The 15258-nt window shown below is 44.5% G+C and overlaps 1 protein-coding gene across 1 annotated transcript in view; it reads left to right on the forward strand.

Annotated features, from left to right (window-relative positions):
• The first annotated feature begins 1082 nt into the window (after positions 1-1082).
• Positions 1083-15258, forward strand: part of GOLM1 (golgi membrane protein 1) — a 73217-nt gene continuing 59041 nt past the window's right edge. The window contains exon 1 of the mRNA XM_007969644.3: positions 1083-1257. The gene's annotated coding sequence lies outside the window, so the exon portion shown is untranslated. The remainder of the gene's footprint in view (positions 1258-15258) is intronic.

Below are 15258 nucleotides of genomic sequence, written 5' to 3' on the forward strand. Positions count from 1 at the left end.
ATGCTCAGGTGGCAGTAGAGTATCTTGATCACCTTTTTCAAGGTGACGCTTTGTTCTGGTTAAAATCAATTTCAGCTGTGGGCATTCCGTTAGGTGTTCATGTATTTGTTTTTTTTATTGTTGGGATTTGGGAGAGGCGCAGAGGAAGGAGCTTCCTTTCCCAGACACCAGAGCTAAGAAGACACGAAGAGACATGACTCTAGGAAAACTGTTCTCAACCTTGGCCGTATACTGTATTAGGATTATCTGGGAAGCTCAAAACAAACAAAAAATATCAAGTTCAGTTTCAACTCTGGAAGTGGGACCCTGGTATCTAAATGCTCCCCAAATAATTCTAATGGATGGCAGGTGCTGCTAGAGTTAAGAACCATTGCTTTAGAATTTTCTAGCACGGTTTCCTTGTAGGTCATTAGTTTTGTGGCATTCTCTCCAGGAGGTAGGGCCTCACAGGGCTTCTCAAACATCAGTGCGCCTGAGCGTCACCTGAGGCGCTGTTTTAAATGCAGCTGCCCAGGCTAGAAGATCACACCCGAAGGCGTCCGGGAATCTTCACTTTTTCGGTTGCTAGTAGTGTAAGGGTCACAGACCAAACACTAAGGCCTGAGCGGTGACAACCGAAGCGAGACGATGGTCAACAGGGATACCTAGTGGGAGAAAAAAGACAATTTTGTGAGTATAACCCCCCTAAAAACCTGTTTTTCATTCGCTTCCTTCTCTGGGCAGTTTTCACCCAGACGACTTTATAAAGAAGGTAACGTGAGTGTGGCGCTGGGTGTGGTTGGCTGTTCGGGAACATTCCCTTGGGGTGGAACGTGGGATGGGGTTTCCCCCAGGTACCCTTTCCCCCACTGTCGCTTCCCCGCTCCGCGCCGCTGCTCAGGAGCAGTCTCCCGCGTCGGAAGGGGCGCTGGGGTGGCCCAGGGGAGGGGCGCAAGCTGGCGTTCCTGCTCCTGCCGAGTGGGGGCCGCTGGCCGGGGCGCGCGCACCGTGGAGGCGGGAGTCCGCGCGGCCCCGGCGGCCCCGGCCTCGCCTCTCCGCGCTCGCGGCGCCGCCTCCTCCCTTCGAGCCGCCGGCGCTGCCCGGGGGCGGGGCCTCGCAGCTGCGGAGGCCGGGGACGCGGCGGCGCTGGACGCTGAGGCGCGGGGCGCACCGAGCGGAGCCGGCCGAAGCGCGAGGCCGGCAGCGGCGGGAGAGCGGCCCGGGTAGCCTCGTAGCGGAGCCCCGCATCGCCGAGTGGCGGCCGGAGCCGCGGAAGAGGTGAGTGGGCGGCGCGCCGCCCCAGACCGCCCGAACCGGGGTCCCTCGCTTCCTCCCTGCTTTGCCCTGGCCCTGGCCCCAGCCCCGTGCCCCGCGCCCTGAGACCTCGCGTCGGTCCCCGGACCCTCGCTGCGGCTTGCGCCAGGGCTCCAGCTTTCGCTGGCTGCTCTCGGGGCTGGCCCCGCACCTTCCTGCACCGAGCAGCCCGTGGCCGCCCGGGCCCCTCGGCTCGCTCCCCAAGGCCGGGCGCGCGGCCCCCTGGCCCTGCGATGAGGGGCCTCGCGAGGATTCCCTGCCCTGCAGTCTCAGGCGATGCGGGGCCTTTCTTTTTGTTATGAGCTTTGTCACGCGCGTCGGCATCCAAAGTCAAAAGCGTGCACCCCCAAAGTCGTACTAGTTCCAGTTCTGCGGCGTGATTTGCACGAGGCGCGGAGGGCTGGCCGAGCCGCGAGCCTCTCGGCTCCCGCCTCCTCTTCCTCCCCTCCAACCCCAGGCGCGCTTCGGCCGCCCTGGGGTCCATGTTGTCGCGGGGCCTCCTGGCTAGTGACCCCGGAGCTTGGCGCCGGGTCCTCCCGCCGCGCGGCCAGAGCGCAGCTGCAACCGGTTCTCGCGGATGCTCGAGGTTTTCCCGCATACCTGTGTTTCCACCTTTGCCAGCGTGGAGGATCCACACAACTTTGCCCTGCTTTAAAAATCATATCCTGTTTAATATTTTTAATGACTTGCTTTTAAGAAGCAAAGTGTGAATAACAATTTTGATGATTTTTTAAAGCAAAATTTAAGAATTATTATATTTAAAATATCGTGATGATGCTGGACAGTTGCAGATGTCCCATAGCCAGATTTGCAAAACTAAACTTGTGTGACTTTCACGGTTTTGAGGTTTCCTTTGTCTGATTTGGGGTCGCTAGGCCCTACATTATGCAAATTATTGAACATTTCTAGGACTGGATTAGTGAGATATGCAGTAACCTGATGAAGTGTTTAGCGGCGCTTGAGTGGCTTTGTTTAGCTCATGGCCATCAGGTTGGCTCAAATCTCAGTTTTAGTATTTCTCAATTTTGGTGGGCATGGGACAATCTCTTGTTAGTTTTTGTGGGTCTCCAAAGGCATCCTAGCTTCTTCCAGTTGTGCTATAAAAGATGAAGCTAAGCTCATGCTATTGGAAAGAATACTTTTACTTCTCTTTCTAAATAGAAGCTAGTAACTTGCTAAGACTTACTGTTTTTAGGCCACTCAATTCTTAAGGTGTCTGTGAACAAAGTAAATTGAATTATTAGGATGTTTAAAGAAAAGAGGTTAGCTTTTAAGATATATTTTGTTCTCCTATGGAGAGGTTATCCAATTTTCACATTTTTTTAAAGTTGGTTTTACAGGAAAATGAAAGAAATGAGAGGAAAGGAGTGCTGAGGGTGGGGCCAGGAAATTGTGGTGACTTGGATATTAGGGGCCAAGGATACCATCTGCTTCCTAATTGCTGGTTTAGGTTCAGTTATTGATGGGAAATGAAAAGATTTTGCATTTACATTCCACCCGCTGCTGCTGTTGTTGAGGCCTGGGCAGAAACAACAGTTAGGACAGCTGGCCATAGCAGGCCTGGGGCTACCTGGGTTTGTATGTATGACCACCTTCCCCAGAAGGAGGGAACTGCTACCCTTATCCTGTGAAAGTGCTAGCTGGCTTTCTGCATTGGAAGTACCGCGGGCAGAACCTGGGGAAAATGCATCTGTGTGATCAGTAGGAAGGGTGGAGCATCACTTTAGGCAGGTGTGCTGAGAGGAGGCAGGTGTCAGTTGGTGGGTACTATTGCTGCAAGGGAACTTGAAGGCAGCGTGGTCCCTGAGATCCAGCCCCATTTCTCAAAGGACCTGGGGTGGCCACTGGGGGCGGGGGAGTGGTGTTCCCTGCCTCTGGTTTAAATTCTGCAGCCTTATTATTACTTGTTTTTTCTTAAAAGAAAAAAAAAATAAGTTGCCCAGTGAAAAAAGATACATTTCTTTTTCATCGGTCTAATGTGAGAAACAACGTTCGTAATTGGGATTTTTAAAAAGCACTTCTGTTTTTGTAAAACTAAATTTTTAAAACATTTGTAAAAAAGTAGGAGGAACAGAAGGAATGGTCCTACTATGCTTTTGCTCTCATCTTAGAAAAGGGCAAATGATACTTCACTTGCTCCCCAAAACTGTTCTTAAAGATCGTGGTGTTTTTCTGGACTTTTCAAGTTGTCGATGAAGTGACATTAAAAGAGAGACTTGTCTCCAAATTTATGAAGTGTTTCTTAAATCTCGAGTCATTCCTTTCTTTCACACAGATATTTCTCACACTTTCAGGAAAAAAAAAAAAGTCCATGCCTTTTCAGATTTTTACATTTTGATCTTATTTTCCTTTAAAACCCTTAAGCGCTTTATTAATAGGACTTCCCCTTGCTGAGATTTTGAAGATTAGTGTCTGACAGAAAAAAGTACATATATGAATACTATATAATATGATTATAGTTGTTTATATTGTAATTTGCTATCGTTTCCCAACTTTTTTGATGTTTCTCAGTAATAAAAAAAAGCTCTTAACACTCTCCTTTATGTGCATTTATTGCTTATTTATAAACAATGTATTTGCTGTTACAGTTATATTGTATCTCAAGGCCCAATATATACATAGGGCTGGATTTGTTGTTAATAACATTAGAGGTAGAGCCCCTGTTTTAAATACTTTCTCTTAATTTTAAGTATTTTGGCCTGTGTCTTGTCAGATCTGATTATATCAGCATGGTTTCTACTTCATGAGGTAACTCGTGCAAGGCTGGCTCAGTACAGCCTTGAGGTAACTCATGCAAGGCTGGCTCAAGGTCTTTTGCTCTCCTGTGTTTGCATTTATTAGTAAAATAAACAGACCTCTGATTTGGTAGGTCTGGGGTGGGCCAGAAAATTTGCATTTCTAACACATTCCAAGGTAATGCTGATGCTGCTAATATGGGGACCACCCTTTAAGAACCATTGGACTACAGCAGGAGTTAGCAACCTGTTTCTGAAAAGGACCAGATACTATTTTAGGTGTTGCAGACCCTATGGTCCCTGTCACAACTTCTCAGCTTTGCTCTTATAGCCCAATAGCCACAGGCAATATGTAAATGAATGGGCATGGTTCTGTTCCAGTAACACTTTATGGATACTGAAGTTTTAATTTCATGTAATTTTCATGTTTCATGAGATATCCTTTTATTTCTAAACCAAAAAAAAAAAAAAAAAAACCAATCTGTTGAGCTATTATCATATGGTGTGTACTTTATTGCCACTGTAATTTTTAATCCTAACAACAAAAGGTTTTACAGATTTAAAGTCTCATATCACTGCATTCTAGAACATGGGGACAGTAGTAAGCCTACTTCAATGGACTTTTACAAGGATTGAATAAGATACAGAGAGGCAGATTATACAACTCACCAAAATTTGTGCAAATAATAAGCTAGGATTAAAACTCCCTTTGGCCTGACCCCCATCAGTGCTCTTTTCCTAAGCCATACTGCCTCAACAGTTCCGCTAAGGAAGCACTCAAAATAACGGGTAGCTAAACTGACATCTAATACCACTTCACGGTGTCCAGATTCTCCAAGGAGCACTGAACCAGGAGTCACCTGCTGGGTCGGTCTCCATCCCTCTAACAGTAGGTCTGTGTGGGGGTTGGGGAACACTGCAAGTTTCAGCTGGTTCTCAGTTCTTCATGATTTTCAGCCCTGCTGGGCTCTTTTGGGTCTTCCCCATGCTGGCGTAATCTTCCAGTCAGCCAGGAATATGGGGAGAATTTCTCAGCCCTGTGAAGCACTCTCTCATGAAATAATATTTTAACTTTCTTCAACCATTGAAAATGTAAAAACTGGCCAGGCACGGTGGCTCACACCTGTAATCCCAGCACTTTGGGAGGCTGAGGTGGGCATTTCACTTGAAGTCAGGAGTTCAAGACCAGCCTTGCCAACATGGTGAAACCCCATCTCTACTTAAAAAAAAAAAAAAAAAAAAAAAAGGAAAATACAAAAATTAGCTAGGCACGGTGGCATGTGCCTGTAATCCCAGCTATCTGGGAGGTTGAGGCATTCGAATCCCAGCTACCTGGGAGGTTGAGGCATTTGAACCCAGGAGGGGAAGGTTACAATAAGCTGAAATTGTGCCACGGCACTCCAGCCTGGGTGACAGAGCTTGCCTTCGTCTCAATAAAAAAAAAAAAAAGTAAGTATTTTAAAAATCGTGGGCAGTGTACAGAAACAGATGCCTGGCAGGATCGGGCCCTTGGGCTGCAGTTTGTGACTCCTGAACTCAAGGAAAAATTGAGCTCCTACCAAGATGTATTCTTTTTTTTGTTTGTTTTTTGAGACAGTTTTGCTTTTGTTGCCCAGGCTGGAGTGCAATGGCACAATCTAAGCTCACCGAAACCTCGGCCTCCCAGGTTCAAGTGATTCTCCTGCCTCAGCCTCCCAACTAGCTGGGATTACAGGCATGCACCACCACGCCTGGCTAATTTTGTATTTTTAGTAGAGACAGGGTTTCTCCATGTTGGTCAGGCTTGTCTCGAACTCTCGACCTCAGGTGATCTGCCTGCCTTGGCCTCCCAAAGTGCTGGGATTACAGGCGTGAGCCACCATGCCTGGCCCAAGATGTATTCTTTTCTAAATATTTTTTTGTAGAGGCAGGGTCTCCCTGCATAACGTTGACCAATCTGGTCTCGAATTCCTGGCCTCAAGTGATCCTCATGCCTCAGCCTCCCAAAGTGCTGAATACAGACGTGAGCCACCATGCTGGCTCCAGGATATATTCTTGACGGTGGGTGGCCTTTCTTCAGACAATTTCAAAACAGGAAGAATTTGGTTCTCTAGTTCATTTTCACTCATCTCCCTTGCTTTTTGGTGTTTCTACCACCTACCACTATACATTGATTTTAAAAGTTTTCATCTTTAGACACTGTCAGCTTCTAGCATTGGAGAAAAGATAGTGTTCATTTTGGGGAAGTGAGAGGAAGAGATTCTGTGTATTTCCTAGTAAGTTTTTAAAGCAATTTAAGCAGAACACAGTGACCTTGGTCATTTAATCCCAATGGGTTAGAGGCAGAGTTGACAAACTTTGTCTAAATGGTCAGATGGTAAATGTTTAATCCTCATGATACCCTATGGGCAGAGTTGGTCTGTGGGTAGGTCTCTGTCTCAGCTATTTCAGTTCTACTTTGTAGCCAGAAAGCAGCCATAGACAGTATTTATGGCTGTGTACAGTACAACTTCAAAAAAAAAACCCAGGCCCGGATATGGCCTGTGGGCCATAGTTTGCTCACCCCTGGTTTAGAGACAGTCTTGGGACAGGGTGAAATATTTCCAAGCCATCAGAAAACTTGGTGACTGATTCTTTCCCGGACTCCAGGCTGCGCTGGGGTGTGCTCAGGTCTGTTTGCTCATTGCTGTGACTTCTGAACTTCCTGCTGAGCCGCTGGGGCCATTCCTCTGAGAAGGAATAGAGGTGTGGCTCCACCAGTGTTTGGAGAAGCCCAGTTTCTGCAGTGGTTGACGTTGGTCAAACATGCTAATCTGACCCGATTGCTCCTATATATTTGCTTTTCTGATTAAAAGTCCTATATGAAAATAAGGAAATGTTAAACATGATATTTAACTAGGAGGGTCAAGGGGCTCGTGTATTTGGCATGTTGTACATTTTCATATGCCTTTTGTTTCTTTTTTAAAAAGTGATTAGAAGTCTTTGTTAAATTGCAAACATTTTGTCTTACAGGCAAATAATAATTTTAACCAATAGGTTGAAATTTTAAATTAATTAAACCAGTAGGTAAGAATATGGAGTTTTTTCTTTTCTGATTTATTGAGTGATTTATTTTATTTATTTTATTTATTTTTTATGAGACAGAAATCTCACTGTGTCGCCCAGGCTGGAGTGCAGTGACGCGATCTCCGTCTCTTGGGTTCAAGCAATTCTCATGCCTTAGCCTCCCAAGTAGCTGGGATTACAGGTGTGTGCCCCACACCCAGATAATTTGGGGGGGGGGGGGTTGTTTCTTTTTTTTTGAGGCAGAGTCTTGCTCTGTCACCCAGGCTGGAGCACAGTGGCACAATCTCGGCTCACAGCAACCTCTGCCTCCCAAGTTCAAGCGATTCTCCTGTGTCAGCCTCCAAGTAGCTGGGATTTCAGACACATACCACCATGCCTGGCTAATTGTATTTTTAGTAGAGACAGGGTCTTGATATGCTGGCCAGGCTGGCCTCAAATTCCTGGCCTCAGGTGATCTACCTGCCTTGGCCTCCCAAAGTGCTGGGATTACAGGCGTGAGCCACTGCACACACCCAGCCTATCCAGTGATTTTTAATGCAAAAACACACCACTTGTTTTCATTTTGGGAAAGCCTGGTGCCTCACAGAGTTTAGGTGATTTAAGTTAATCATTTTCAGTATGTTGGAAGCTTATGATCAAGTATGAGACAAACATTCTGAAGCTTAAATGAAAATGAATATTAAATTAATATATCTGTTTGACACAGTATATCACTCACCCACTTCCATCTCATCCCCAATCCACATAAATTCTAACATGGGAGAAGGGAGAGTGTCTGATGTGTTTGACCACCATAAACTCTGCGTCTGAGTTCTGCCCTCAGCCTTCATCAATCTGGATCATTTCTCGCCAGTATCTGTCCCTCATCCTTCAGCAGCAAGGGTTCCTGCACTCCTGGAAGCCTGTGAGGAAGCACCTTGCAGGCCTGAAGGCTGATTGTGTTACCTCCCTTCTTCGTGTCACTGCTTACCCGGGCAGCCCTGCTCCCATTGGGAGCCCAGGGCTCTCCTAAGAGTGCTGTCTAGACAGCTGGTATGAGACAGTGCCAGCCAAGCACTGGGTGATAGTGAGGGGCTTCCAGGATTGTACAACTTCCAGGACTGTTTGAGGTTTGGCTTCCTCAAACCTTTTTCATAATATGGTCCTGATCTGGGATGTCCACTGCTGGAGTGGCATCTGTAGGTCAGCCCCAGGTAATGGCAGGTACCGCTGTTTTAGTTGGTGGCAGAGTCAGGAGAAGGAAAGAGGAGGGCAGGTTGCTATAAAGTAGAATGGTTATGGAAGGAAAACATGCATCACTGTTTCCTCATAAACTAGAAAAAAGATTGAATCTAGAAATGATTTGTTATTCTACTTTCCATCCCTAATAATTGTCAACATTTGTTGAGCAATTACTATGTGCCAAATGTAACTCTAAGCGCTTCTCACTTAACTCACTGAATCCTTGTAAAACCCTTGTGAGCAGGACAGTGAGGCACAGGCAGGTCCTGTGTCCCCTGAGTGGTAGAGCCAGGGTCAGACATGGCTGTGGGATTCCAGTCTGTGCTCTTAACACCACCCTGAGCTGCCTGATGTGAATACAGCACCTGACTCATGGTAGCTGCTCAATAAATTTTTTATTGGCTGTCTAAGGGAAAGAGAATATTACATGATTATCTGTACACTTCCCTTGAAGTGAGAATGGAGTTTATTTTCTGCTTTCAAACTTATAATATACCCCACCCACTGACTTACATCTACTAGAATAACAAAAGGCCTTGCAAGGGTCATATCTAAAAGTATTTTGTTAAGCCATGTGCGGCGGTGTGTGCGTATGGTCCCAGCTACTCGGACACTGAAGTGTGAGGATTGCTTGGGTCCGGGAGTTCGAGGCTGCAGTGAGCCATGATCGTACCACTGCACTCCAGCCTGGGCGACAAAGCAAGACTCCATCTCTTAAAAAAAAGTATATTATTAGAAAATTTAGTATATAACAGATAGTTGTTCAAAGCAGTAGGTGAAAATAGATTATTCAGTAAAGGTCGCTGGCAGAACTGGCTTGTCACTACAGGAAGAAAAAAGCTGCATTCTTTGTATTTCCTTACGTCTGCAGTATTTATATTTCCTTACTCATTACATCAAACAAGAATTTTAAATGGATGAACAATTTAAACGTAAATATGAAACTACATTGGAAAAAATGTGGGTAAGTGTGTTTATAGACTTAGAGTAGGAAATGCCCTTCTAAGTATAACAACAATCGAGAAGTAATAAAAGATTGACAAGATTAGGTTATTTAAAACAACAGCAGAGTGGCTGGCAAGATGACCAAATAGAAACAGCTCTGGTCTGCAGCTCCCAGTGAGATCAACACAGAAGACAGGTGATTTCTGCATTTCCAACTGAGGTACCTGGCTCATCTCACTGGGACTGGTTAGACGGTGGGCGCAGCCCACAGAGGGTGAGCCGAAGCAGTGTGGAGCATCGCCTCATCTGGTAAGCACAAGGGTTTGGGGAACTCCTCCTCTAGCCAAGGGAAACTGTGAGGTACTGTGCCGTGAGGGACAGTGCACTCTGGCCCAGATACTATGCTTTTCCCACGATCTTTGCAACCTGCAGACCAGGAGATTCCCTCAGGTGCCTACACCACCAGGGCCCTAGATTTCAAGCACAAAAGTGGGCAGCTGTTTGGGCAAACACTGAGTTAGCTGCAGGAGTTTTTTTTTTTTCTCCATACCCCAGTGGCATCTGGAACGCCAGTGAGACAGAACCATCCACTTCCCTGGAAAGGGGCCTGAAGCCAGGGAGCCAAGTGGTCTAACTCATTGGATCCCACCCCCACGGAGCCCAGCAAGCTAAGATCCACTGGCTTGAAATTCTCGCTGCCACCAAAGCAGTCTGAAGTTGCCCTGGGATGCTCGAGCTTGGTGTTGGGGGAGGGGGTGGCGGGCATCTGCCATTACTGAGGCTGGAGTAGGTGATTTTCTCCTCATAGTGTAAAGAAAGCTGCCACTTCAAACTGGGTGGAGCCCACCACAGCTCGGCAAAGCCACTGTGGCCAGACTGCCTCTCTAGATTCCTCCTCTCTGGGCAAGGCATCTCTGAAAGAAAGGCAGCAGCCCCAGTGTTATAGATAAAACTCCCATCTCCCTGGGGCAGAGCACCTGGGGGAAGGGGTAGCTGTGGGCACAGCTTCAGCAGACTTAAATGTTCCTGCCTGCCAGCTCTGAAGAGAGCAGCAGATCTCCCAGCACAACGCTCGAGGTCTGCTAAGGGACAGACTGCCTCTTCAGGTGGGTCCCTGACCCCTGTGCCTCCTGACTGGGAGACACCTCCTAGCAGGGGTTGACAGCTCACCTCATACAGAAAAACTCCGGCTGTCATCTAGTGGGTGCCCCTCTGCGACAAAGCTTCCAGAGGAAGGAACAGGCAGCAATCTTTGCTGTTCTGATGCCTTCGCTGGTGATACCCAGGCAAACAGGGTCTAGAGTGGACCTCCAGCAGACCTGCAGCAGAGGAGCCTGACTGTTAGAAGGAAAACTAACAGGAAAAGCATCAGCAAAAGGGATGTCCACACAGAAACCCCATCTGAAGGTCACCAGTATCAAAGACCAAAGGTAGATACATCCATGAAGATTTGGAAAAACCTGCAGAAAAAGGTTGAAAATTCCAAAAACCGGAATGCCTCTTCTCCTCAAAAGGATCACAGCTTCTCACCAGCAAGGGAACAAAACTGGATGGTGAATGAGTTTGATGAACTGACAGAAGTAGGCTTCAGAAGGTGGGTAATAACAAACTCCTCTGAGCTAAACGGGCATGTTCTAACCCAATGCAAAGAAGCTAAGAACCTTGAAAAAAGTTTAGAGGAATTACTAACTAGAATAACCGTTTAGAGAAGAACACAAATGACCTGATGGAACTGAAAAACACCTTTGTTTTGAGAGCATGAGAACTTTGTGAAGCATATGCAAGTATCAATAGCCAAATTGATCAAGTGGAAGAAACGATATCAGAGATTGAAGATCAACTTAATGAAATAAAGTGTGAAGACAAGATTAGAGAATAAAGAATGAAAAGGAATGAACAAAGCCTCCAACAAATATGGGACTGTGTGAAAAGACCAAACCTACATTTGACTGGTGTACCTGAAAGTGACGTGGAGAATAGAACCAAGTTGGAAAACACTCTTCAGGATATTATCCAGGAGAAATTCCTCTACCTAGCAAGGCAGGCCAACATTCAAATTCAGGAAGTACAGAGAACACCACAAAGATACTCCTCAAGAAGAGCAATCTGAAGACACATACATAATTGTCAGATTCACCAAGGTTGAAATGAAGGAAAAAATGTTAAAGGCAGCCAGAGAAAAAGGTCAGGTTACCCACAAAGGGAAGCCCATCAGACTAACAGCATATCTCTCTGCAGAAACCCTACAAACCAGAAGAGAGTGGGGGCCAATATTCAACATTCTTAAAGAAAGAATTTTCAACCCAGAATTTCAGTGCAGCCAAACTAAGCTTCATAAGCAAAGGAGAAGTAAAATCCTTTACAGACAGGCAAATGCTGAGAGATTTTGTCACTACCAGGCCTGCCTTACAAGATCTCCCAAAGGAAGCACTAAATATGGAAAGGAAAAACCAGTAGTAGCCACTGCAAAAGCATACCAAATTGTAAAGACCATCGACACTACGAAGACACTGCATCAACTAATGGGCAAAATAACTGGCTAGCATCATAATGACAGGATCAAATTCACACATAACAATATTAACCTTAAATGTAAATGGGCCAAATGCCCCAATTAAAAGACTGGCAAATTGGATAAAGAGTCAAGACCCATCGGTATGCTGTATTCAGGAGACCCATCTCACATGCAGAGACACACATAGGCTCAAAATAAAGGGTTGGAAGAATATTTACCAAGCAAACGGAAAGCAAAATAAAAAAAACCAGGGGTTGCAATCCTAGTCTCTGAAAAAACAGACTTTAAATAAAGATTTAAAAAAAAAAAAAAGGGCATTACATAATGGTAAAGGGATCAATGCAACAAGAAGAGCTAGCACCTAAAACAGGAGCACCCAGATTCATAAAGCAAGTTTTTTTTTTTTTTTTTTTGTCTTTTGAGATGGAGTCTCACTCTGTCACCCAGGCTGGAGTGCAGTGGCACGATCTCAGCTCACTGCATGCTCCACCTCCTGGGTTCACACCATTCTCCTGCCTCAGCCTCCTGAGCAGCTGGGACTACAGGTGCCTGCCACCACGCCTGGCTAATTTTTTGTGTTTTTAGTAGAGATGGGGTTTCACCATGTTAGACAGGATGGTCTCTATCTCCTGACCTCGTGATCTGCCTGCCTCAGCCTCCCAAAGTGCTGGAATTATAGGCATAAGCCACTGCACCCAGCCCCATTAAGCAAGTTCTTAGAGACCTACAGAGAGAGAGAGACTTAGACTTTGGCACAATAATAGTGGGGGAATTTAACACCCCACTGTCAATATTAGATCAATGAGACAGAAAATTAACAAGGATATTCAGGACTTGAACTTAGCTCTGGACCAAGCACACCTAATAGACATCTACAAAACTCTCCACCCCAAATCAACAGAGTATACGTTCTTCTCAGCACCACGTCTTACTTATTCTAAAACTGACTACGTAATTGGAAGTAAAACAATCCACAGCAAATGCAAAAGAATGGAAATCATAGCAAACAGTCTCTCAGACCACAGTGCAATCAAATTAGAACTCAGGATTAAGAAACTCACTCAAAACCACACAACTACATGGAAACTGAACAACCTGCTCCTGAATGACTAATGGGTAAATAACGAAATGAAGGCAGAAATAAATAAGTTCTTTGAAACCAGTGAGAACAAAGGCACAACGTACTAGAATCTTGGGGACACAGTGAAAGCAGTGTTTAGAGGGAAATTTATAGCACTAAATGCCCACAGGAGAAAGTGGGAAAGATCTAAAATTGACACCCTAACATCCCAATTAAAAGAACTAGAGAAGCAAGAACAAACAAATTCAAAAGTTAGCAGAAAACAAGAAATAACTAAGAGCAGAACTGAAGGAGATACATGAAAAACCCTTCAAAAAACAAACAAACAAAAAAACGTGAATCCGGGAGCTGGCTTTTTGAAAAGATTAACAAAATAGATAGACTGCTAGCCAAACTAATGAAGAAAAAAGAGAAGACTGAAATAGACACTATAAAAAATGATAAAGGGGAGATCACCGCTGATCCCACAGAAATACAAACTAAAATCAGAGAATACTATAAACACCCCTATGCAAATAAACTAGAAAATCTAGAAGAAATGGATAAATTCCTGGACACATCCACCCTCCCAAGACTAAACCAGGAAGAAGACAAATCCCTGAATAGACCAATATCAAGTTCTGAAATTGAGGCGATAGTTAATAGCCTACCAACCAAAAAAAAAAACCCAGGACCAGACACAATCAGAGCTGAATTCTACCAGAGATACAAAGAGGAGCTACCATTCCTTCTGAAACTATTCCAAACAATAGAAAAAGGAAGACTCTTCCCTAACTCATTTTATGAGGCCAGCATCATCCTGATACCAAAACCTGGCCTAGACACAAAAAAAGAAAATTTTAGACCAATATCCCTGATGAACATCGATGCAGAAATAATAAAATACTGGCAAACTGAATCCAGCAGCACATCAAAAAGCTTATCCACCACAATCAAAACAGCTTCATCCCTGGGATACAAAACTGGTTGAACATATGCAAATCAATAAACATAATCCATCACATAAACAGAACCAATGACAAAACCACATGGTTCTCTCAATAGATGCAGAAAAGGCCTTTGATAAAATTCCACACCCCTTCATGCTAAAAACTCTGAATAAACTAGGTATTGATGAAATGTATCTCAAAATAATAAGAGCTATTTATGACAAACCTACAGCCAATATCATACTGAATGGGCAAAAGCTGGAAGCATTCCCTTTGAAAATTGTCACAAGACAAGGATGTCCTCTCTCACCACTCCTATTCAACATGGTATTTGAAGTTCTGGCCAGGGCATTCAGGCAAGAGAAAGAAATAAAGGTATTCAAATAGAAAGAGAGGAAGTCATATTGTCTCTGTTTGCAGATGACATGATTGTATATTTAGAAAACTCCATCATCTCAGCCTAAAATCTCCTTAAGCTGATAAGCAACTTCAGCAAAGTCTCAGGATACAAAATCAATGTGCAAAAATCACAAGCATTCCTATACACTGAAATAGACAGAGAGCCAAATCATGAGTGAGCTCCCATTCACAATTGCTACAAGGAGAATAAAATACCTAGGAATCCAACTTACAAGGGATGTGAAGGACCTATTCAAGGAGAACTACAGACCACTGCTCAAGGAAGTAAGAGAGGACACAAACAAATGTAGAAACATTCCATGCTCATGGATAGGAAGAATAAATATCGTGAAAATGGCCATACTGCCCAAAGTAATTTATAGATTCAGTGCTATCACCATCAAGCTACCATTGACTTTCTTCACAGAATTAAAAAAAAAAAAAAAAACTACTTTAAATTTCCCATGGAACCAAAGAAGAGCTCATGTAGTCAAGACAATCCTAAGCAAAAAGACAAGCCGGAGGCATCATGCTGCCTGACTTCAAACTATGCTACAAGGCTACAGTAATGAAAACAGCATGGTACTGGTACCAAAACAGATACATAGACCAATGGAACAAAACAGAGGCCTCAGAAAGAATGCCACACATCTACAACCATCTGATCTTTGACAAACCTGACAAAAACAAGCAATGGGGAAGGATTCCCTATTTAATAAATGGTGGTGGGAAAACTGGCAAGCCATATGCAGAAAACCGAAACTGGACTTCTTCCTTACACCTTATACAAAAATTAACTTAAGATGGATTAAAGACTTAAACATAAGACTTAAAACCATAAACACCCTAGAAGAAAACCTAGGCAGTACATGGGTATGGTCAAAGACTTCATGACTGAAACACTAAAAGCAATGGCAACAAAAGCCAAAATAGACACATGGGATCTAATTAAGCTAACGAACTTCTGCACAGCTAAAGAAACTATCATCAGAGTGAACAGGCAACCTACAGAATGGGAGAAAATTTTTGTAATCTGTCCAACTGACAAAGGGCTAATATCCAGAATCTACAAAGAACTTAAAGCTACAAGAAAAA

The sequence above is a fragment of the Chlorocebus sabaeus genome, chromosome 12 (genome assembly GCF_047675955.1).
Source record: "Chlorocebus sabaeus isolate Y175 chromosome 12, mChlSab1.0.hap1, whole genome shotgun sequence".
Taxonomy (NCBI): Eukaryota; Metazoa; Chordata; class Mammalia; order Primates; family Cercopithecidae; genus Chlorocebus; species Chlorocebus sabaeus.